Below are 25,790 nucleotides of genomic sequence, written 5' to 3' on the forward strand. Positions count from 1 at the left end.
TCCTGTGGAACGGCTTGCCATGCCATTTCCACCTGGCGCCTCAGTTGGACCAGCGTTCGTGCTGGACGTGCAGACCGCGTGAGACGACGCTTCATCCAGTCCCAAACATGCTCAATGGGGGACAGATCCGGAGATCTTGCTGGCCAGGGTAGTTGACTTACACCTTCTAGAGCACGTTGGGTGGCACGGGATACATGCGGACGTGCATTGTCCTGTTGGAACAGCAAGTTCCCTTGCCGGTCTAGGAATGGTAGAACGATGGGTTCGATGACGGTTTGGATGTACCGTGCACTATTCAGTGTCCCTTCGACGATCACCAGTGGTGTACGGCCAGTGTAGGAGATCGCTCCCCACACCATGATGCCGGGTGTTGGCCCTGTGTGCCTCGGTCGTATGCAGCCCTGATTGTGGCGCTCACCTGCACGGCGCCAAACACGCATACGACCATCATTGGCACCAAGGCAGAAGCGACTCTCATCGCTGAAGACGACACGTCTCCATTCGTCCCTCCATTCACGCCTGTCGCGACACCACTGGAGGCGGGCTGCACGATGTTGGGGCGTGAGCGGAAGACGGCCTAACGGTGTGCGGGACCGAAGCCCAGCTTCATGGAGACGGTTGCGAATGGTCCTCGCCGATACCCCAGGAGCAACAGTGTCCCTAATTTGCTGGGAAGTGGCGGTGCGGTCCCCCACGGCACTGCGTAGGATCCTACGGTCTTGGCGTGCATCCGTGCGTCGCTGCGGTCCGGTCCCAGGTCGACGGGCACGTGCACCTTCCGCCGACCACTGGCGACAACATCGATGTACTGTGGAGACCTCACGCCCCACGTGTTGAGCAATTCGGCGGTACGTCCACCCGGCCTCCCGCATGCCCACTAGACGCCCTCGCTCAAAGTCCGTCAACTGCACATACGGTTCACGTCCACGCTGTCGCGGCATGCTACCAGTGTTAAAGACTGCGATGGAGCTCCGTATGCCACGGCAAACTGGCTGACACTGACGGCGGCGGTGCACAAATGCTGCGCAGCTTGCGCCATTCGACGGTCAACACCGCGGTTCCTGGTGTGTCCGCTGTGCCGTGCGTGTGATCATTGCTTGTACAGCCCTCTCGCAGTGTCCGGAGCAAGTATGGTGGGTCTGACACACCGGTGTCAATGTGTTCTTTTTTCCATTTCCAGGAGTGTAGGTGTGTACATCCAAAAATCCAAGATGCCTGCATCATTTGCCAGAGCAATATATGATGTCGAATTGCGTTAAAGATGAGCGAAATTTGATTGGTCGCTGTACGCCCCCAGAATGAATACACGACTTAATACCTTAGATTTTTAAACACTGTAACGTTCTGACCTAGTTCAGTGTCATCCTCTTCTTGATCTTCATCACCATCTTTGTTGCGATCATTCTCCCCTGTTTTTTGATGTTACCTTTAACCTTGATAATTTTGGCACTTTGCTGCTTTCAGTTGATCTTCAGTTCTTCTCTTTCTTGCACCTCGCCCTCCTTTGGTTTTTTTAAACAAAGTTTCACTTTTCAATAAGTGTCTTTGGAACTGTCCAAATGGTTTTCTTTTCCTTTCTTCGATAGCTGTTATGGTATTTCTTTGCTCATTACTCTCTTTTCACAACATCTAGATTCGTTTTTCTGTGGCAAATGGTCTTCGTGCTTTTATTTTCTTTGACGATTCCATTTAATCTGTTTTGTCTTAAGCGCTTCAAGAGAAATAAATTTTAAAAAGAAGTCATCACACAGTATCTTGTCAAATTTGTACATACGGTAACGTACCATTGACTAGTACTGCGTTTTCGTACGTAAGAATTTGATAAAATACTGTTATCGATATAAAAGTGATTTCTGATGTTAGCTCACAAAAATAATAAGCGATGACGATGCAGCATTGTGTTATTTAGTTTATCATGTATACGGACTCCTATAATCATTTTATATAATTTAGACAATTTTCATACAGTTTGCACTAACGTTATTTGATTTAGTGCAATGAACTCATTAACAACATTTAAATACACCTCTGAGGAACTCGTACTTCTTTCTTGCTTAATTAATAAGTATTTATTATTATATGTTATATAAATAATGACATCATGAAATAAAAATAACCTGCGATGTAATCCCTGTATAGGTAAAACGAAAAACATACCTGTAATATTGTAACTTAGTATCTGAAATCATCGTAGATTAATGTTCCAGTAAATGGTAACGAGTGGATTCTAAAGTCTTAAAGCTCTGGACAGTGTAATACTAAGCGCTTGTTTAATATAAGAACTTCTTAGCAAAATTAAAGCGTAGAAGTCTGCAAGACATAAATTATTATCTGAGTAGTAAGAAGTTGGAACACATAGCTTTTGAAAATATTTTGTTTTGTTTTTGGCAATTTTTATGTGATCCACTTTGCCAAATCATATTCTCAAAAATGAAGCCCCTTCTGCGATTGCGTTGTGTGGGACAGTGGCTGGTCGATTGTAAACATAATATTTCAACAGCAGTTATTTTTAAAGCTTTTTATTTAGGCTAAAAGTTTCTTCTCCTCGGAGAATCATCTTCAGGCTCTGTAACATGAACGACCAAAAGCAACCAGTCGTATGTGCACATAACACGGAACAAATATTTGCACCTGGTTCACGTAAATGATTCTGCGTACACCAGGCGCAAATATTGGTTCACTGTTATATATCTACGACTGGATACCTATTGTCGTTCATGCTGCAGGGCCTGAAGATGACTCTATTGAGGAGTCGACACTGGCAGCCTAAATAAAAACCTATAAAAATAACGGCTGTTGGAATATTATTTTTACAGTTATATTCTTGATCGTTCAGCTGTATTTGTTATAACATATGCTTCACATGTTCCAGACTGGTGCCATTTTTCTTGCTGTTTAAGCGTGCGTATACAATCCACTTCAGAGTAATTTAATTACATCTTCAGTCTCCCGTACGGCTGCCCTATCAATAGACTATACGTTTAACCGTTGTATGACGGTGAAATAATATACATCTAACATCGTCAGGTTATAGTAAATATAAAAAACGGGGGATAGCTGCTTGAAACATTTCAAACATATGTTATTATTTGTTAGTAGCTGTTCAGAACTAAACTGCAGAAAAACAAAAGTATTTACTCTAGAAGTGATACAAAAGCAAATGGGGATGCCCCACTTTGCTACGTTTCAGCCATAAACAGGATCATATTTGAGGAACTAAATGCCCGAGGCCAAATGCTTTTTGGAGGAGGAAGCGTCAGTTTCCACTCATCCTTGGCTGAAACTGTGTATCTCCAAAACTGAAAAAACTGCGCACGAGCTTTCTGAGAACGTTCGAAAATTTCCCAACTTACATTAAATGTCACGATATGTCGTCAAAATGCCGTCACAGCTACAAAAACCTCAGGCGTAAGTGCGTAGACCACATAAATCTAATAAAAAGAAGGCCTGCGACAAGTATGAATGTAGCTTTCGCTGCTGACGTCACGGGTCGTTTAATGGGGCTCCACTCTGAGCAATCTGCGACATTTAGTAACACCAATATAGCGACGGTGGTAATAAAGCACCTGATATGAAGCGCAGTGTCAAAGTCTTAGTTCCAAAATAACTTGTTGTCTCTCACATCGTTTGAATTTCGTGTGATTGTGCCGATCAATACATTATTTTCAAAACAATCAACCAATGTGGGTATGCATCTCGACTGAAATATCGTTCCTGCAACCTTGGAAATTGGAACAAGGTTGGTTCTTCTCTCTCTCTGTCTCCCTCTTATGCTACCAGTCTCTGGCTTGATGCGAATTTCTCTCCTGTGTCAGTCTTTCCATCTCCGAGAGTCACTTGCAGCTTACACCCTCAATTGTTTGCTGGATGTAATCCAGTCTCTGACTTCTTCTACAGTTCCTTCTTGTACCTTGGAACCTACTTTCTGATGTCTTAACAGATATCCTACCATTCTACCCTTTCTTCTTGTCAATGTTTTACTTATATTCCTTTTCTCGCTGATTCTGTGGAGAAACTTCTCATTCCTTACCTCATCAGTCCACCTAATTTTCAACATTCTGCTGTAGCACCGCATCTCAAATGCTTCGATTCTCTTCTGTTCCGGTTTTCCCACAGTCTGTGTTGCACTAAGATACAATGCTATCCTCAAAACGTACATTCTCAGACATTTCTTTCACACACATGAATGCTCTTTGTGCCAGTGCTAGTATGATTTATATGTCCTTGCTCCCTCCGTCATGGGTTATTTTGCTGTCTAGGTAGTACATGTTCTTAACTTCATCTACTTCGTAATTACCAGTTCTGATATTTTTCTCGGTATTCTCTTTTCTGCTACTTCTCATTACTATCGTCATTCTTCGATTTACTCCCAATCCCTATTCTGTCTCATTAGATTATTCTTTCTACTTAACACATCCAGTAATTCTTCTTCATTTTCTCTGAGGACAACAATGTTATCAGCGAATAAGACCATTGATATTCTTTCGCCCTGAATTTTAATCTCACTCTTGGACCTTTCTTTTATTTCCGTCATTGCTTCTTCGACGTATAGACTGAAGAGCATGGGGAAAGACTACGACCCGGTCTTAGCCCCTTTTTAATCGGAGCATTTCGGTCTTAGCCACTCTTATTATTCCCACTTGGTTCTTGCACATATTATACACTGAAGCACCAAATAAACTCGTATAGCCAAGCGTATTCAAATGGTTCAAATGGCTCTAAGCACTATGGGACTTAACATCTGAGGTCATGAGTCCCCTAGACTTAGAACTACTCAAACCTAACCAACCTAAGGACAACACACACACCCATGCGCGAGGCAGGATTCGAACCTGCGACCGTAGCAGCAGCGCGGTTTCGGACTGAAGCGCCTGGAACCGCTCAGCCACAGCGGCCGGCATGCGTATTGAAATACGGAGATATGGAAATAGGCAGAATACGGCGCTGCGGTCGTCGACGCCTATATATGTCAACAAGTTCCTGGTGCAGTTGTTAGATCGGTTACTGCTGCTACAATGGCAGAATATCAAGTGAGTTTGAACGTGGTGTTCTATCCGGCGTACGAACGATGGGACGCAGAATCTCCCAGGTGGTGATGAAGTAGGGATTTTCCCGCACGACAATTTCACGAGTGTACCATGATTGTCAGGAATCCAGTAAAACATCAAATCCCAGACATCACTGTGGCCGGAAAAAGGCCGTGAAAGAACGGGACCAATGGCGACTGAAGAGAATCGTTCAACGTGAGAAAAGCGCAACCGTTCTGGAAATTGCTTCAGATTTCAATGCTGCGTCATCAACAAGTGTCAGCGTGCGAAGCGTTCAACGAAACGTCATCGATATGGGCTTTCGGAGCCAAAGGGCCACTCGTGTACCCTTGATGACGGCACAACACATGGCTTTACGCCTCGATTGGACCCGTCAACACCGACATTGGACTGTTGATGTCTGGAAGTATGTTACCTGGTCCAACGAGTCTCGTTTCAAATTGTGTCGAGCGGATGGACGATTACAGGCATGGAGACAACCTCATGAATCCATGGATCCTGCATGTCAGCACGCGAGTATTCAAGCTGATAGAGGCTCTGTAATGGCGTGGGGAGTGTGCAGTTGGAGTGATATGGGACCCCTCATACGTCTAGATACGACTCTGACAGGTGACACAGCATCCTGTCTGATCACCTGCATCCATTCATGTCCATTATGCATTCCGACGGACTTGGACAATTCCAGCAGGACAATGCGACCCCCACATGTCCAGAATTGCTACAGAGTGGCTCCAGGAACACTCTTCTGAGTTCAAACACTTCTACTGGCCACCAAAGTCCCCAGACATAAACATTATTGAGCATATCTGGGATGCCTTGCAACGTGCTGTTTAGATCTCCAACCCCTCGTCCTCTTACGGATTTATGGACAGCCCTGCAGGATTCATGGTGTCATTTCCCTCCAGCACTACTTCAGACAGACTGATGACCTCAGAAGTTAAGTCCCATAGTGCTCAGAGCCATTTGAATTTTTCACCTTTTTTGGGCGAGGTGAATTCACGTGTTTTCACTGCCTGCTTTACTCCTTTGTCTCGAGGTCATAATGATACACGCAGCATTCATCCATGGTTATCAGCTGGATTTATCTGACTCAGCTGTAATACTGTCACTAATGGCCCAGTTCGGTGCGCTTGTTTGAACCGGTGTGAAGAGCCACGTAACCTAGCGGGCGACGACCATTTTCATTTTCGAAACGTCTTGCAACATATTGAAAACTTATCCATGACTGATATTCACCGCTCTTGTGATAACCCAGTCTTCGAGCGCGATGGGGATCGCTTCTCTTGTTATTCCTGGTCCTTCGTTGAGTCGTTCACGCTGATTCAGACATATTCTGACTACGCTACAAGCGCCTGAGGCGTATGATGATGGATTGTTGTCATACGCTTCCACCAATGATCTTTCATTTTGAGCAGCTTTGTCCCCTTCAAATTCAGATGATGAATTGCCGCATGATACTCCAGTTTATTGATGGGCTGGGCCATTTTGTTCCGGTTCTTCTAGTAACGTATTGAACCACAGGCTCTTGTAATAGTACTGCAGTAATGTACTGGTATAAAAAATTAAATGGCCATAAGAGGCCCTTTTCATTATGACTGTTAATACTGTGCCTGTCTGTTGAAATCTTGGCACGGCGAGCCACATATAAAGTCAGCTCTTGTGTTTTTACTGTATTTGAACTTCTAAGTGTTAATCTTTTTAATCTGTTATGTTTATTTGTTTCACAGATTTTTATATCTCATCATATCACGTAATTTTACTACAGTGAAATGTTAGGAAGAAAATCTGCGACGTACGGACTTTAATATTGGCCACTGAAACTCCAGAGTCCTTATTTTGAAACAATTGAGAGGCACCCACATGCCTTGCTCATACTGTGGCATCAAGCAGTCATGCCTGCAAGATGAGTGGTCTGCCAAGCGAGTGGACTCATTCTTATTTATCAAGTAACATGAACTCTAGTACTCACAATTAAGTTACAAGTTATTCTCCTGTTTGAATATTACGCAACGGAAACGCACATCTGACTATTAGTAATTTACACAACTCTGACTGTTCACTACGCGCTGGCAATACCACATTTTCTTTTTTATTTAACGGCTTTGATCAACACGTGGCCATCGCACTGAATATGAATGGCGCACACATTATAAATTCTGGATATCATGACAACATACAATTCGAAGGAAAAGGCCACCAATCCCTTTCTTTTCACTATCTTATTTATTCCGATGAACTCTATAACCTAAACACACAAATTCTATAACCCACAACAATAACACATGAGAAATTCCGCCCAGAGGGCATGGCTTTACATTGGTGATTCTCTATCTTATGGTATCGTAATTATTTAACGCTACAGTGCACTTTCTGCATAGGATGGTGGATCTTTTGCTATATCTCACACTTCGACTCTCACAACCATCATCACGAAACTTTCCTCCAGACCGAGCAGTACAAAAGGAACATGCATAACCCACTACCTCTGAAACTACCTTGCTACTCTCCTATGCAAACCACACATACTTAAATTACATGACATACACCGCACTGCAATATGGAATACAACACAAGGAATAGTCACAACATTATAATCACATCACTTTCAGCTTTCCCACTTCAATTAGTATTCATCCCAGTTTCGCACGACACTGCCCCACTTCGTAACTTTTCTTTCCTACTACGAACTCTGGAGGATATACGCACGTCTTCCTGTGCAATGCAAGCCAAGTGGCGTTGCTGGATAGACGGCTGACTCACCTTGCTTCTCTCTCAGAGTATTATAGTTTGAATCAAGCGTCACACGGAAACATAACACGCAAAGTAATATTAAGAACATATTCATCACACACGCGAGTCCTCAACTGATACCATGGACGAGTACTTCTCTTTATCCTTTGTCTCATACACAGATTGAGACTCACACAGTACTCACCACGTGGAAGTATTCGTCTCTAATTTCAAGTCCTGCACACGCCATTTCTTAAATATTTCCAACTTATAGTACACACGCTAGTAATTCAGCTTAACTTAAGCACTCGGAAGTATTTTAACTTATTGCTACACGTGGTTTCATTGTGACCGTTGGTCAATTCCGAAGATTACTACGGTCCCCTTAATATTACCTGCCTGACATTTAATTCTCCCCACAAAAGTTCCTGAAATAGAGAAATTATTATTCCAAACTACTCTTAAGTATTCCACATTCATACCATTCTCTCCACTCTTTTGTCTTTACAGATCACACCTAAGACAGGTCTTACCAACACTAGATCCAGCGGCAGAGTGCCGAAAACATGGCCGTTCTTCAGGTCATCTCGCACCTCTGCCGAGGTGGGGAAGACCATGCTACTGTATTGGTCAGTCACATTTCAGGCACTCAAAGCTCCGGTAAGTTTCATCTCTTTGGTTCCACCAAAGGTGACCAAAGAATCGTCTCAAAGATGATCATATATTCACATTCACTATCTGCGGTTAGCAGACGACCATACATTGATTCATTTCACAGATCTCACCAAACTGGATGTAGGAATTTATATTGTGGGAGTGCACATGTGATCAATTAAATAAATAAATTGTCATTCCTTCCCACACTGGTATCCGGCTTCGCTGTATTAGTTGAAATTGAGTTATTTTTTAAAAAAATGTGTTGTTCTGACAAAAATAATGAAGTATGTTGTACCTATTTTCAATGTCGGGCGGTACTGTATCCTTTCACCCATGCAGAAAAAAATGGCACGATACTATCCTTGCAATGCGAGGGTAGTTCCGAACATTTTTTTAAGAAAACTGTATTCGAACAAACGAAGCAAGTCATCATCATAACCAGGAGGAGACCTTAGCCCCTAGTGACCTCAAATAGACGACCAAATGCTGTTACTTTACCAAATTATTGACCCAGTTATTGCATTATTGTACTCTCCACAATCCGGAGTAACGTACACATACAAATTTACAACAATCCACATGACAAATAAAACATTACATCATACAAATAAAAAATAATGTTGAGATAAAAATTTGCTTGGTTACTGGGATCTTCGTTATTTTTATGAGTAATTCAAACTTCACTAATTCTATAACAAATAAAAAAATACTAATTGTACTCATGAAATTTGAAATAGCTCACCGTCCAAACACAGAGCAAGTTATCTGACATTTATAAATTGCGGGGTAAAAACCTTTACACAGCAAAGTCTAAATACAAAACAAAGTCAACAGAAGAAAAACATTGCGTACACTGGTTACATGTAGAATGTCAGGCTCCATACCATTACTCTAAAATATACATCAAACCTACAGAGAAATAAAACTGAGAAGAAAAACAATGAAAAATAGGTCAATGATGACCTACAATTATTCATTTTTAGTTTTTACTTATTATTTTCAATTACTTTTATGGTATCAGCTGTTGTACAAACTTACCATTGATTGGACCACATTATTTCACTCTGCTCATCACTTTGTTCAAATAAAATTTGTTCCATAAGTTTCTTATTAGCCACGCTGACCTTATGCCTTTAATGTTCTGTCTCTGAATAGTCCATTATCTCAGTATTTCTACAGCACTCCCGTTTCGCAGTCATTCACTCTTGCATTCACCACTCTTGATGCCTTCGGCTGGTATGTTTGTGTTGCGACGCTGCCTTGGCGCCCCCTCCAGTGGCATGACACCACTGTGTCGCGCACTGTACTTTTCACCAGCTGTACCACATGGCTGCACGTTATTTGCCGATGAGTATAATATCCTTCCAAACAATTTTCTCCTCTTACCAGTGGTTTTTATTACCAAATTTCTATATAAAATTGTACCGATACTCACAGTGAATTTAACTGGTCATTTAACAACATAAAAGTTTCAACTATTTTTCAATTAGTGAAATTGTGAGCAATACAGAAGGTTCCCGAAGTATGGTTACCCAACAATCTAACCTATCTTTGTCGTGGTGATAAGTAGAACATTATGACTACCCCTCGCATGTATTTCAATATGTGAAAAATATAGCTTGGCTTGTGTACTGAGACATAAACTAAAATGATAGAATTAAAAGGTGTTGTTAGACATGTCCCAATGTAGGCGAAAGACGATAATGATTCAGGATCCGAGAGGTGAATCGGCTTAGAATCTTTCACGGAAATGCATCCCATAAAGTGTATTCAGAATTGTCAAACCAAAACAGCTTTATAAAAGTCACTAAATTATTCATTACCATACACAGAATTCATCAAAAAGGAGCAGAAAGACCTTGCATCAGGCGTTAGCCTGGTGTCAGCAGGCTCTGGCAGTTATAAACCACTGGGCAATCACTCAAGGCGGAAAAAAGTAATGAGGGACTTCCTGCTCGCGAAAATGATAATTTAGTGCCTGTTACTGGAACGCCGCCGTCGGAGTTTTGAGTGTCAACTCGAGGAAACACGCAATCATTAGGCGCCGAATACGAGCCAGAGAATCTTCCCCCTATAAAACAGTACCCAGGGCAGTCGTAAATAAACTCACAAACGCGTAATTCTTTTTTCCTTCTCCTCGGCCTGAGAAACAGCTACGACAGTTAAATGGTACAGGACCCACAGCTGAAGTGAAGAACGTTCCCATTCTGGAAGGCAGCTGGCCTTTGTGCGAGTGAAGGAGTATGGGATTACCTAGGCAAGTTCACAGAGCCTAATGTTACGGTTTTAAAGGTAAAATGCAAGCTCACTCGTAATGAAGAGTGACGAAGGAAACAAAACGCAGGCGACAGGTAATTCGTACTAGTTTCGTACGTCAACCGACAGTAAAGCTCACTTACATATTGAAAAAAAAAATAATTTTCATACAGCAGTGTTGCTATTTAACTTAAAAGATGCTTTTGGCCTTTTATACGCTGACGCAAATGAAAAGAGTTTCATCACGAAATATCATTACTTACTTTTGGGCGACCGGGTCCAATGTACAGCATGCTATTACAAATTCCCTACTCCGTTGTCGTTTACCTACCGCTGCCGTCTGCCGTTCTTCTAAATCTATAGCTGACTGTTACGGATCTTCATGGAGACCATCCCTCCACCTCTTCCCTTGTTCCTCCCTGAGGAGACGAAATTCAGGAGCTTTCCTGGCCGTCTGTAGTCTTCCATCCGAGCCACATGTCCGGCCCACTAAGTCGCTTGCTTTTCATGTTTCCTGCTATTAGTTGCTTATTTAGCCTAAGCAGGTTAGAGCCTTAAGGTCCTCTCTTACATCTCACCGGGAGCAGCACATACCAAACGTATTACAAAACATTATCAATAACAATAATGATAACTATACTGGTAGTAATACGAGGGTCGATCTATAAGTAATGCCCCACATTTTTTAAAATAGCCATTAATATACATGGACAAACGTCCTTGCTGGTGCTTCACATTTGATGTTTGCTCTGTGTACCGGTGAAGTTTCGAACCGATTTGGCAGATGGCAGAGCCGTGGTACAGCGTCAAAATTGGGTCTACACACGACTCACATTGCAAGCAGCGTGCTGTTATTGAATACTTGTGGGCAGAAAAAGAAGCTGTGGTGAACAATCATAAACATTTGTGGGCAGTGTATCACGATGCTGCAGTTGATAGAAGTATAATCGAGAGATGGGTGAAGAAAGTCACAGCCTCAGGAAATGCAGAAACAGAGCTCCATGATCAGCCACGCTAAGGACGTCCTGTCAAGGCCACTGCTCCAGACATGCTGAATCGTGCGGATGCCATTACTCGTGCAGACCGGCGCATCACAATGCGGCAGTTGGTTCTACAGTTGTCGGTCAGCATTGGAAATCCGTCTGCAACGATCCAGACTCTCTGATACTCAAAGAGGTGCTCACGATGGGTTTCACGAATGCTCAAAGCGGACCACAAAATTCAAAGAAAGGCGATTTCATCTGAATTGTTGCAGCGTTTTGAGACCGATGGCGAGGCCTTTCTGTCACGGATCGTTAAGGGAGACTAAAGCTGGGTGCATCGCTTTGTACCGGAACAAGTGTCAGTACATGGATTGGCATAATCTTCATTCATCACAAAAGAAGACATTCAAGACAACCCCTCTGCCGGAAAAGTCATGGTGACAGTCTTCTGGGATTGTGATGGCGTCATTCTCGTGAATGTGATGCCAAGATGGTCAACCATCAATTCAGAGGCATACGTGAAGAAATAAACTCAAGAACCGTTTCCGATGTGTTCGATTGGACAAGAATCCATGTGATCCATGTGATCTGTCAGTATGATGCTCCTGTGTCTCTCATGCTAATGACGCGACTTACACGACTCTGAAGATCTCAAAAATAGTGATAGCTGCATGTACATATCCTCTGGATTTGCAGTCTTCTCCTGAAAAGTTTGATTAACTTTAGACTCAACCTGATAGTCACCATGCCCTCACACCATTCTCCATTTGTAGAAGGCTTTCTCGTGTACTGAAAATATTGACTTATCTCGAATGAGGATAAAATTCTGCATTAACGTGTCCCACAGGCACAGATATACTGAAGTATCAGTTCGAGAGCGTTTGGTCAAAGTACGAGGGTTGGAACTTAAATAGTGGCAGCTATTTATTAAAAACCAATACAGAACAGTTACATGTTTGCACGTGTTGCTGTCCTTCAAAGTAGTCACCAGCACTGTGTATAACCCGTTTCCAGCGATGTGGAAGGCGTAGTATACCGTTAGCAGAGCCTGTGCTGTTGATGGTGCGAATGGAGCGGTCTACTGCCTGTCGAATCTCTGGAACAGTTCTGAAACGAATGCCACGAGGTGATTCCTTCATCTTCGGAATCAAATCAAAGTCACAAGGACTCAAATCTGGAGAGTATGGTGGATGGTACAGTACTTCTCAGTCCCATCGACCGAACAGAGCAACCACAGCTTGCCGCTGCATGCGCCCGCGCAATGTCGTGCAAAATGATGGGTGGGTTGCACAGAAAGTGTCGCCGCTTCTTTCGCAAAGCTGGTGGCAGGTGACGCTCCAAAAACGAACAGTAATACTGTGCATTGACGGTCTGCCGTGGAGGAACGTAATGCGTTGGGGTAACACCATCACAGTCGCACACGAGAATCACCATAACTTTAGACCGCTAACTGGTGCTGCAATCAATTAATAAATGCAAGATTTCGGCAACAGGAAATTTAAAACTTGCAAGGTAGCGGTGGCGGTAAATTTAAAAACACAAGATGGTCATGGCGAGAAATTTAAAAATCCAAGGTGGGTGGAAATGACGTAGCTGTTCTTCTTGCACCTTCTCCCTCCCGGCGCGAGAAGTGGCCGCGCGGTTTGAGGCGCCATGTCTCGGATTGCGCGACCCCTCCCGCCGTAGGTTCGAGTCCTGGGTATGTGTGTGTTCATCTTAGCATAAATTAGTTTAAGGTAGTGTAAGTAGTGTGTAAGTCCAGGGACCAATGACCTCAGCAGCTTGGTGCTGAGGAATACACAAACATTTGAACATTTTCTCCCTCCCCACTAGGTTCCCTCTTCCCACACTCACCCCCCATCCTATCTCCTCCTTTCCAGTCAGTCTCAGGGTAACATTCAAGTGATGCAGTAATTCATTTCATTTGCGTAAAAATGACACTATTTTCTAAAAACTACGAGAGCTTCACATGCATTGGAACCATTTTCAAAGCTATTGCCCGTGACGAGCAAGAACATACTAAAGGCATATATAGCTATGGCTCGCCGTTGTAGTGTAGACAGGTTTCATCTATGTCAGACATATAGCAAAATTCCGAAACAGTTAATTATAAACAATACTAATCAACTTATTTCTCTCAAAGAAGACGAATGTAATTTAAGTATTATGTATTTTAGAGCCCAGGTTTGGCTCTGAGCACTATGGGACTTAACATCTATGGTCACCAGTCCCCTAGAACTTAGAACTACTTAAACCTAACTAACCTAAGGACAGCACACAACACCCAGTCACAACGAGGCAGAGAAAAGAGCCCAGGTTTACTAGACTGTTTTTGCTTTGGACTACACTGCTGTATTTTGCCCCATTGCTAAACAACAATTTTGTACTGTGTAACTTACAGTGTGCTATATTACACAGCACTGAGTTACGCCACATACACTACTGGCCATTAAAATTGCTACACCGCGAAGATGACGTGCTACAGACGCGAAATTTAACCGACAGGAAGAAGATGCTGTGATATGCAAATGATTAGCTTTTCAGAGCATTCACTCAAGGTTGGCGGCGGTGGCGACACCGACAACGTGCTGACATGAAGAAAGTTTTCAACCGATTTCTCATACACAAACAGCAATTGACCGGCGTTGCCTGGTGAAACGTTGTTGTGACGCCTCGTGTAAGGAGGAGAAATGCGTACCATCACGTTTCCGACTTTGATAAAGGTCGGATTGTAGCCTATCGCGATTGCGGTTTATCGTATCGCGACGTTGCTGCTCGCGTTGGCCGAGATTCAATGACTGTTAGGAGAATATGGAATCGGTGGGTTCAGGAGGGTAATACGGAACGCCGTGCTGGATCCCAACGGCCTCGTATCACTAACAGTCGAGTTGACAGGCATCTTACCCGCATGGCTGTAACGGATCGTGCAGCCACGTCTCGGTCCCTGAGTCAACAGATGGGGATGTTTGCAAGACAACAACCATCTGCACGAACAGTTCGACGTCGTTTGCAGCAGCATGGACTATCAGCTCGGAGACCTCGGCTGTGTTTACACTTGACGCTGCATCACAGACAGGAGCGCCTGCGATGGTGTACTCAACGACGAACCTGGGTGCACGAATGGCAAAACGTCATTTTTTCGGATGAATGCAGTTTCTGTTTACAGCATCACGATGGTCGCATCCGTGTTTGGCTTGATCGCGGTGAACGCACATTGGAAGCGCGTATTTGTCATCGCCATACTGTCGTATCACCCGGCGTGATGGTATGGGGTGCCATTGGTTACACGTCTCGGTCACCTCTTGTTCGCAGTGACGGCACTTTGAATAGTGGAAGTTACATTTAAGATGTATTATGACCCGTGGCTCTACCCTTCATTCGATCCCGGCGAAACCCTACATTTCAGCAGGATAATGCACGACCGCATGTTGCAGGTCCTGTACAGGCCTTTCTGAATACAGAAAATGTTCGACTGCTGCCTTGGCCAGCACATTCTCCAGATCGCTCACCAACTGAAAACGTCTGGTCAATGGTGGCCGAGCAACTGGGTCGTCACAATACGCCAGTCACTACTCTTGATGAACTGTGGTATCGTGTTGAAGCTGCATGGGCAGCTGTACCTGTACACGCCATCCAAGCTCTGTTTGACTCAATACCCAGGCGTATCAGGGGCGTTATTACGGCCAGAGGTGGTTGTTCTGGGTACTGATTTCTCAGGATGTATGCACCCAAATTGCGTGAAAATCTAATCATGTGTCAGTTCTAGTATAATATATTTGTCGAATGAATAACCAGTTTATCATCTGCATTTCTTCTTGGTGTAGCAATTTTAATGGCCAGTAGTGTAATTCGTAAGTGGTGTGTAAATGTTACAATCTGAAAGTCGTTTGTAAGTTTAGGCGTTTGTGTGTGTCATTATTCCAAGAAGTAACATTTCAGCGACATGGCTATCTATAAGAAGGTTTTGATCAACAAATGTGTCACATGACATGTGAAAACAAAACCATCGTATAAGGATACATCACAGATCAAGATTATCGAGAACAAGTAATTTAGTCTTCACGTAAGTAGCAGAATAGAAGTTTAGAGTGTATCTAGTTTTACAACTTACTCCTTTCTTTTATGTTTAGATGTATGTATGTGTACATAAAGTAAATCTATTGATATTCATCTGGTGAAGGCGAGGCCATTTGCCTCTTTATTGTGTTAACATAGTAATGAGTACTGCTAAATAACAGCAGGCGATATCACATGCTGTCATCATCAAGCAGTAGGAGGCATGAGTCGTCTGTGACTAAAATTGATTCTTATATTTGGTAATGCGTGTAATCCGTTGTTGCCAAGTTTTGTGCTGAGAGGCTCGAGACTTGATATCCTAAACACCTCGCTGGACAAAGGTCATTACACTATGCAAACACTACTTTTGTGAAAGTCTGTGAGTTCAAGCCAAAGTTTACTCACAGATATGGACGTATGTTGAAGTGCCAAGAGAATTGTATGTACTCAAGTACTTTTATATGACGAATGTAATCTAGCATTATTTAACCGATGTAAATGGTATTCATGTGGAGGCGAATTAATTTTGTAACTGTGACAGGAAGAAAGTGTAGTAAATAGTGTAATCGGTGCTAACACGATCATTAGTGATAATAATTGCACGCTCAACTGAGTGCAAAATAATATTCGTCAATGTGGAAGACGTAAACACATGGAGAAAAAAAGTGATGTCTTACTTGCGTTTTCGTGGCGCTGACTGTATAAAGATGCGAGGGTACTATCCATAAGTAGACAAAGGTCTGGATAATGCTGACGAACAGTTCACGGACCAAAACTTTACCTCGGTAGTACAGTAACGGAACGTATCGCTAACTGTTGGTCAGAAATGCGGCGCGTGCTAATAAATTTTGAAAAATGAAGTACTGTCGTTTCACGAGCAAGAAGAAGGTACAAAGACACTTAAAAGTGCGTGAATTCTGTGTAACTACGTGAAATATATTAACTCAGAGAACGATCATGAGAAGCAAATAACAGATACAGATGGTAAAAATACAGGGTGATTCAAAAAGAATACCACAACTTTAGGAATTTAAAACTCTGCAACGACAAAAGGCAGAGCTAAGCACTATCTGTCGGCGAATTAAGGGAGCTATAAAGTTTCATTTAGTTGTACATTTGTTCGCTTGAGGCGCTGTTGACTAGGCGTCAGCGTCAGTTGATGCTAAGATGGCGACCGCTCAACAGAAAGCTTTTTGTGTTATTGAGTACGGCAGAAGTGAATCGACGACAGTTGTTCAGCGTGCATTTCGAACGAAGTATGGTGTTAAACCTCCTGATAGGTGGTGTATTAAACGTTGGTATAAACAGTTTACGGAGGATGGGTGTTTGTGCAAAGGGAAAAGTTCTGGACGGCCGAGAACGAGTGATGAAAATGTAGCACGCATCCAGCAAGCATTTGTTGGCTGTTCCCTCAGCTCGAACAAGAAGCACAACAATTCAGCAGGATGGAGCGCCACCACATTGGCACTTATCTGTCCGTAACTACCTGAACGTCAACTACCCGAGGCGATGGATCGGCCGCCAGGCAGCCCGTGGCAGAGCACTTCATCACTGGCCTCCAAGAAGCCCTGATCTTATCCCCTGCGATTTTTTCTTATGGGGGTATGTTAAGGATATGGTGTTTCAGCCACCTCTCCCAGCCACCACTGATGATTTGAAACGAGAAATAACAGCAGCTATCCAAACTGTTACGCCTGATATGCTACAGAGAGTGTGGAACGAGTTGGAGTATCGGGTTGATATTGCTCGAGTGTCTGGAGGGGGCCATATTGAACATCTCTGAACTTGTTTTTGAGTGAAAAAAAACCTTTTTAAATACTCTTTGTAATGATGTATAACAGGTTATATTATGTTTCTTTCATTAAATACACATTTTTAAAGTTGTGGTATTCTTTTTGAATCACCCTGTACTCTATAAGCTGCAGTGAAATGTACATCTGTCTATCGAAAATAGACATAAGATCCTTGAAAGACCGCAATAACATACTGATCTGAATACGACATTGAACATGAACCACCACGTTGTCAAGTAGTTTATAAGTTTTTGTTTAATATGAAAAGTTTATCAATGTACTGTAAATGTATTCAGTATTGACTAACTGCAATGAGCTTTCTGTCATCCGTGATATCGGTATCCAACCAAACCCAGAGGAATGTTCACCACATGCTGCCGGCCTACAACTACATTCCGAGGTGCCTACCTCACGTAAGAGGTGCTGACGTCATACCGACGTCATAGGTTCCTGACGGCGCTCTGCATTCCGTCATTACGACGCTCGGATGTGTCGGCGAGAAATATGAAACTATTGTAATTCACATAACGAGGATCAGACTAGGATATACTGTAAAATTTGTGTATCAGAAATGTCAACACGGACGTTCCACGTAACAGCACGATGAGAAATTGACAAATGTCAGTGCAGTCAAAAACATTTGTTGATTGAAGATCACACATCACCTATCAGAAACATAAGAACCTACCAGTATATAACCAACTGTAATGACAAAACCATTTTCTGTTTGCTCTAAAAATTTTGTAATCAAATATCTTTCCATCATATCTGACCTAAATGCATATCTGTCCACATAAGTGGACGAAATAGTGCACAACAGTACGAAGGGTAATGACTTTTACCACTGTCCTGGGTCTTAATCTCAGGTTTTTCCAGCGAGTGTGCCGAAATATGGGAACTTAGTTTCAACTGGTTCCCCTGAGCCAATCTGAAACTTTTTTTTGGCCTTATGCTTCAAGCGAAGCTTATGATTAAGGGGCACACGAAAAAAGTAATGTATAATGCGAAGCTGGTCATTATGTAACGTTCACAATTGTAAATATTTTACAACAGCATTGGAAAAGTATAGTGATAGATACTACAAAATGAATTCAGAATGAAATAATCTTACGAGTTAAAACAGCTTTACGGTTAAGATAAAACCGTGTACTGAACTTTAGCAAAAAGGATACTAAGAGAAAGAAATAATTTTGAAACAATGTTTGATTATCTTTTGTTTGAACTCTACTACAGAGACTCATAGGCAAAATGTTTACTTGTATATGTAGACTAATGAAATGTGGTGAGTGAACGTATATTAACAAATGACAGAAATGAAAAAAGATAGTGCAATGTAGTGTAAAATAACAAGAATATGATAAAGACTTGGTTCAAATACAACATTTCCTTCAACACTTGTAATACACAATAAGATAATTTCGCACATGTTGAATGCTGAAAGTAAGATGTTTGAACACACGTGCTTTCAACAGTCAAGGGGGTTGAGTTGAGCTTCTTTTACTAATTTTAGCCAGTTTAGTATTTTAAGCTGTTGTTTGCAATTACGTATGTTAAATAAAAAGGTGTGAAGTGTTCGAGGGATGGACAGAGTGCTTAAGGCAACACTGTCATTTATCAAGCAAATACAATCATAATCCTAAGAAACTATTATGTTATATTCATTATGGTGCCATGCTTGTTTTCATGTAGTGATTGTAAAACGATGATTCATGATTGATCTCACTCTATCTCTATCTCTCGCTCCTTGGCGCTTCGAAGTGATACATGAAAGTGTTCTCTATGCCTGAATTGCTTTATTTCAAAAGTATCACCATAAAAAGAATCTGTTTTTTTATTCAAGTAATCTGGTCACCCCGAGTTACCATTCAAACTGAAGTAATTTTTAACCAATAGTTTTGATCATAGTAATATTACTAGCCGACGCTTTGTGTGGAAGTGTGAACGATCGGTCGGCATTATCGACTGATCATAGTTTCACTATCTCCAAACAAGAACCATCTTTACTTATTAGTAGTATCCGAAGTCCGATGTTTCAGTAGTTAGCATTGCATACATTTTTTTTACACATTTCGTGGCGATATTAACGCATCCACACAGAGCAGGTGCTATTAGGCAATACCGGATCGAACTCATACAAATAGCAGAAGGTAGTGCCTTAAGAAAGTGGGTTATCAGAATATACCCTACAAAGAAAGCTTTACTTTAAAAATACAGTGATTTTTCACTTCAACGACTTAAAGAGGAAAATATCTTATTAGAAAACAATATCAATTTTCACCAATTGAAACAATATAACTTCCCCTTCTGTATTATTAGGCGAAAACAATTTTACCTACTTTTTTATTTCACTTATGTAAGCTACGTGTTAGCAAGGGGTATGTTATAAAAGGTATAGAAGTAGTGTGAAAGTAGTTTGATGAACGCTTTGTCAGACTCTTAAATATGAACTGCAGAGTAGTCATTTAGATGCAGAAGTACTCATAGGCACGCTCCACCAAACAGGTTGGAGCAGATTGCAGCTGTCTCAGCGCGTAAGAAGAATCATCATATTGATATCGCGCTACAAGCACACTGACTTCCCGACAGGATGTCAGCAAATTCGCCACCTTATCTGCAGTAAGTTAGTGAAATTCACACCTCGACATATTTACTGGTTTGTAGATTTATTTCGGATACCTTGTATTAGCACCCTCGCCCTGTACAGCGCGGAAGCGCGGTTGACGGTGTTCTTCTCAGTCTTGCATTTACCTACTCTTACTATTTCCAAACGTTCACTGCCACGTTTGCTTGCATTAATATCTTGTAATATTGCATCTGATCATACAGTATTGCGTCTTTTGCTAAATTGTGATAGCGTCTTCACTCACCTACGACAACCTTGAGTCCGCATCTCGTGGTCGTGCGGTAGCGTTCTAGCTTCCCACGCCCGGGTTCCCGGGTTCGATTCCCGGCGGGGTCAGGGATTTCCTCTGCATCGTGATGACTGGGTGTTGTGTGCTGTCCTTAGGTTAGTTAGGTTTAAGTAGTTCTAAGTTCTAGGGGACTGATGACCATAGATGTTAAGTCCCATAGTGCTCAGAGCCATTTGACAACCTTGACCTCAACACTTTAGTCAACAATTTCCTTTGAACACCTCTGGCTTTGCGTACTACAGAGGCCTAATCTCACTCAGAAGATTTGTAAGCCTCTTCGTGTCCATAATAAATAATTTGGTACGAATAAATTGGACACTTGTAACAATCATCGCCATCTTGTAGCGACTGCCTCGATCAATCCCATTTCATTCGAATCCATTCGTCATCTGGCCGTATTTGGCCAAGTTGGTCGTACGCGATGCCTTTGCCTGTCTTGACATTCGTGAAACTTGGCTATTTTTGATCAGACGAATACGGCTTCAGAGGGTGACCAGCGTAACCTTCGTTTAGGTAGCAGAGGAATCTCGTTTATTCGATTCCCATTAATCCGATGAAACGTTTCTGTTACATTCGTTTCACACTACTCAACTTGTATTTCGTGCTGTCACATTCACTTATTTGTAATTTAGTTTTGTACTTCTTGTTTGTCCCCATTCAGTGATAGACAAACACATATATCGATTTTTCCAGTAAGCATCTAATCTTACGTACATTACCTACATTTTGTGCTCCCAAATTTATGTTCTGTCTTTATCATCTGTGTGAATGAGTGAGTGTGTATGCTGAATTTGTCTTTTATATGGTAGCCGTACAGCATCTGGCTGTTTGCTGCGGTAGCAACAGTATAGCCAACGTAGCTTTCTCGATCAAGGCAAAGAGGTTGGGATTCTTTCCGTAGTCATCAGACAGCAGTTAAGATGGTGGCGGGAAGAAACCCTCTGGTCTCTTCCGGCTACCTGGGGGAAGTTCGTCGCAGGGCGAGCGCTCTGTCGGCACTCGGAACTGGACCTTTGGTGAGTGAAGACGGTACTCTTAAAAGCGACTTGGTGCTGGTGAGAGTGTTAAGTGTTGTGGTATGTAGTTATTCCAACTGATGTACACGTTTGGTCTGCTACTTCATTTTTAAGTTCGGTAGTCGAATTCTTACATTCTCCTCGCCTTGTGTAAGCAGAACACGTGGTGTAGGAAGTTCGTTACTTCAGCAGAGGTTTGGCTGGCTCTGAGCACTATGGGACTCAACTGCTGAGGTCATTAGTCCCCTAGAACTTAGAACTAGTTAAACCTAACTAACCTAAGGACATCACACACATCCATGCCCGAGGCAGGATTCGAACCTGCGACCGTAGCGGTCTCGCGGTTCCAGACTGCAGCGCCAGAACCGCGCGGCCACACCGGCCGGCAGCAGAGGTTTCAAATTCAGTTGTCTGACTTCTCTTTTAACTCGAATGTGTGTGTGAATTTATCTAGTGTATATTTGTTTTATTCTTTCTACTTTTCATTTCGTTTCAATTTTAAGATTGTGTAACTTTTTTCATACCACATGGTGGTGATTTCACCGTGTAATAGCAGTACTATCTTAAACAAGTCTTATTCTTGTTTCCGCGCGACTTTCATTGGTACCTGAGTTCTTGAAGCTTAGTCTTACTAATTTTGCTTTGTTCATGAATATTCACGGCATTTGCGGGTGTTTCACACCAGCGAACCTTAGTTTCATGTGGACGGTGATGCAGATAAATTTATTTGCCGGATAGTGTTCCACAGTATTCTCATTCATAATAATTCAATCATAGTGATAGGGATGAACCTCTGAGCCTCTAACTTACTGTGACGGGCAAAACTCTTTCTATCTCTGTTCTTGTGTGAATCGTGTATGTTTGTGTGATCTTTTCCCATGCGCGCCGAAAATTTCCTTTTCATTTATCACCGCAATGTACCACAGCACTCGATATAATAATAATAATGTAAATGAGTTAATCAGTTACGTGACAGGCAACGATAGATCACAGCTCAGAATTATTATATGAATTTTTAATATGATGTTTTATTTGAATAAATTATCTTAACCTGTGATGACTGTTTCTCTGACAAACCAGTCCCCGATTGTAAGATTATTTTTAATAATCCTATCTGTCGTTTCTGAAGCTCGAAAGGCTGGTCTTATATTTGTAGTCTTTGTCTGATTATCTTATTCTATTTTTTGATGCTTAAGCTCCTTCTTGCTCTGAATTATTCGATTTAACGGTTGTGCTTAAACTGTTCCCATATGCTCATTCCATGTATTCGCTTGGATCTTTTTACCAATATTATCGAGTTAGTTACACTTAGCAAATGCAGTGATTAATTCAGTTATTCTATTAAATCTCCCCAATTTTAATTAAACTGGGTGGCGACCCAGAAAAATTTTGTGGCATGCGAAACTTACAGTAGACTGCAAAGTTCCACGTCGACTAGCTTCCCTCAGTTTCTGTTTATAAATCACTCTCCAGATAACCATTCACCCATTAATAACCATTTACCGAATCTAGTTTTGTTACTGTGGAAGTAATAGCGGCAACAATCTGAAACGAGGATCATTCAATTCAAAAATTTAATTTCACCCAACCGTCATTCGACAGATCGTGGCACGATGTTACGAGGGATAAAAAAGTACACGAGTTGGGAGTGGGGTATGGTGCCTGGGAGAGGGGTGGGGAGGGGGGCACTTGATCCAGAAAAGTTTATTTATTAAGTATTTTCAGCAAAGATCTGAATTTCTTTTTGAGACGTGGAACTGAACAAAGTCAAGTAAATGAAGGTACCATTGAATCATCAATATTTGCACTGAATCATTAACACTTGAAATTCAAACAATTTTAAGCTAATGTTTGTAAAGCGTGGCGTTACGTCGACCTCCAGCCAAAATAATTTCAACAAGCTACAGTCTGAATATCCAGCTGTTCCGAAGAAAAATACGTCAATAGTGAATTGAGATCTGGAAGCCCAGAAAATCATGAGTCTATGTGATCGCCGTAAGCTTAGTGACAACAGTGCATCCCAATTTAAGTTATACAATATAGCACTGAAGATGGTCACTCAGTGACAGAAAATCGATTTTGCAATAGTAAAAAATATACGACCAATGCTGTCTCTTTTTTTCAAGTAAATCATATAACCAACAGACAACCACAACATATAGGCCTGAGATAAATCGGAAAAAAATATATGAACACTTTAGATAAAACACAAATCGCCCAGGCAGATTGCATAGGAGAATGGGCAAATAAAATTTAAACCACAACGCCTGTAAAGCTTCAAGTACAAAACCAAATCATACATAGGCGGCACAAATACTGATAAACAAAATGAGCTGAGCTTAAAACCCAAGTCCTTGAGAACCTAAGTTAGCCGCCGGTAATAAATAAAATAAAATTTAAACCCTAAAACACAATCTAAATATCGCAGCGAATAGCTCAAAATGTTCATACAACCTACACAATACTGTGCTCACATAGTAGGTCCAATAACTACGATTCAGTGATTGCACCTTGTCTGTGAATTCTGTACGCGTAAATAGCAGATTAAGTCCCAGTGACGTCGTCCACCAAATTCGAGTGATGTGCTTCTCGGGCGTGTAAGTTGACAGAATGGCGATTCCCACTCGCCCGAGATAATTTTAAATTCCGGCAGAGCGTCTATGCCCCTGTACGACCATCCTGCAGGTATCGGTGATAAACGACAGAGCGAGCTGATGTGGGCCGCCGTTAAGTCTTCGCGACAGAGCGTGCGAATGTCCCCTGACGATACGCGAAACAGTCCATCTCTTAGCTGCAGGCAAAGAGGTAATGTAGCGCTTTCGATTACGTATTGAAATATCGCATAGTTCCTAACTGTTGAAAAATATTTTGTTGTTGGAATTTGAATGGTGTCGAATTGGATGAATAACCAGAACGTGTTTCAAAATGATGATACAGGACATAATGACGAGTCCATAATCATTAACTCTAGAAAAATGTATGACCTGGCATTTGTGAGTCCTAAAATTATTTAAAAACAGTCTTGATCACAGCCGATGTTAACTTCTGACCGGTTTCGTCCTTTTAATTACGGGCCATCATCAGAGTTCGCACTGTAATAACAAAAGTAAAAGTGCTATATTACGTAGAGATGTCAATGATGTAATAGCGTACGCTAAAACGATGCATCATTACCCATTTGGATGAGGGCGATGGCGCCTGACACGCTGTGGAGGCTTCAGTCACTGTAACGTTAGTTACAGAGACTGAGACATCCACAGCGGGTCAGTCGCCATCGCCTTCATCCAGATGGTGAAAACTATGATGATGACCCGTAATTTAAAGGCCACAACCGGTCAGAAGTTAATTTTATGACAATAAAGATTACTGTTCTCCAGCAACGTTATATAAAAGTTATGAGTCAACTGAAGCAGTTTAAAGCGTGGTGAAAATGTCGTCCCCCTGGACTTCATTGATGCATTTGCAAACAATCATGGATGCTCATAGATGTTGAAGGAGTAAATAACTGCCTGCGAAATGAAAATGACGGTATGATTTTTGATGATGAGGTTATTGCCATCTGTTCATCAGCAGATAATGATGATAGTAAAGATGAATTAGTTAACGAAATTTACTTCTCTGAAGACATTGTGACACATACAGAGTGGAAAACGCCACTGGACATTTATGTCAGAGGGAAACAATTTGGACGAACTAAAGCTGGTGCAATGCCTACGTGATCTTGCTGCACAATGAGAGACGAATCTAGACGAAGAGAAAATTAGAAACTTATTTATACAGTCAATGTATAAAACTCGCTGCTTCTTTCAATATCTAATAAAAATTCATGAGAAAATAATGTGTAACTTATGTGAGGGTGTCAGAAGCAAAGGGATAGAAGTGACAGTTCACAGAAAAATTATGTAAAGGCATCTAGAGCGTGGCAGGGCAAGTAAACTTGTTGTGGCAAAGGGATACAAGTGAACTACCACTCTGTTCTGCTCCATGATCAACAGAAAAGGAAACTAGTTAGAAAGTGTCACGAAAAATTTACGTTCATGTTAGATTACAATGATTTTTTATATTTTTTATTATGTAAATAGCCTTTTTAAGATACGCGAGGAGAGGAAAATGACACAGGTTGTGTGGAATATTTTTCAATAGTGGTGTAATGCATTAAACAGTATTTTTTCTTATTTAGTTTGACTACTGTAACCCACAAAAGGCATACCGTTCGTGTAGTATTACATCAATACTTTGTCAAAGCTCTAACAGCAACATTATGATAATTGAATTGATTATAAGCAAAAATAAAGCGTTATATGGAAAACATAAATCACATTCTTCTTAATTCACAGTA

This window comes from Schistocerca nitens, chromosome 6 (genome assembly GCF_023898315.1).
Source record: "Schistocerca nitens isolate TAMUIC-IGC-003100 chromosome 6, iqSchNite1.1, whole genome shotgun sequence".
Lineage (NCBI taxonomy): Eukaryota > Metazoa > Arthropoda > Insecta > Orthoptera > Acrididae > Schistocerca > Schistocerca nitens.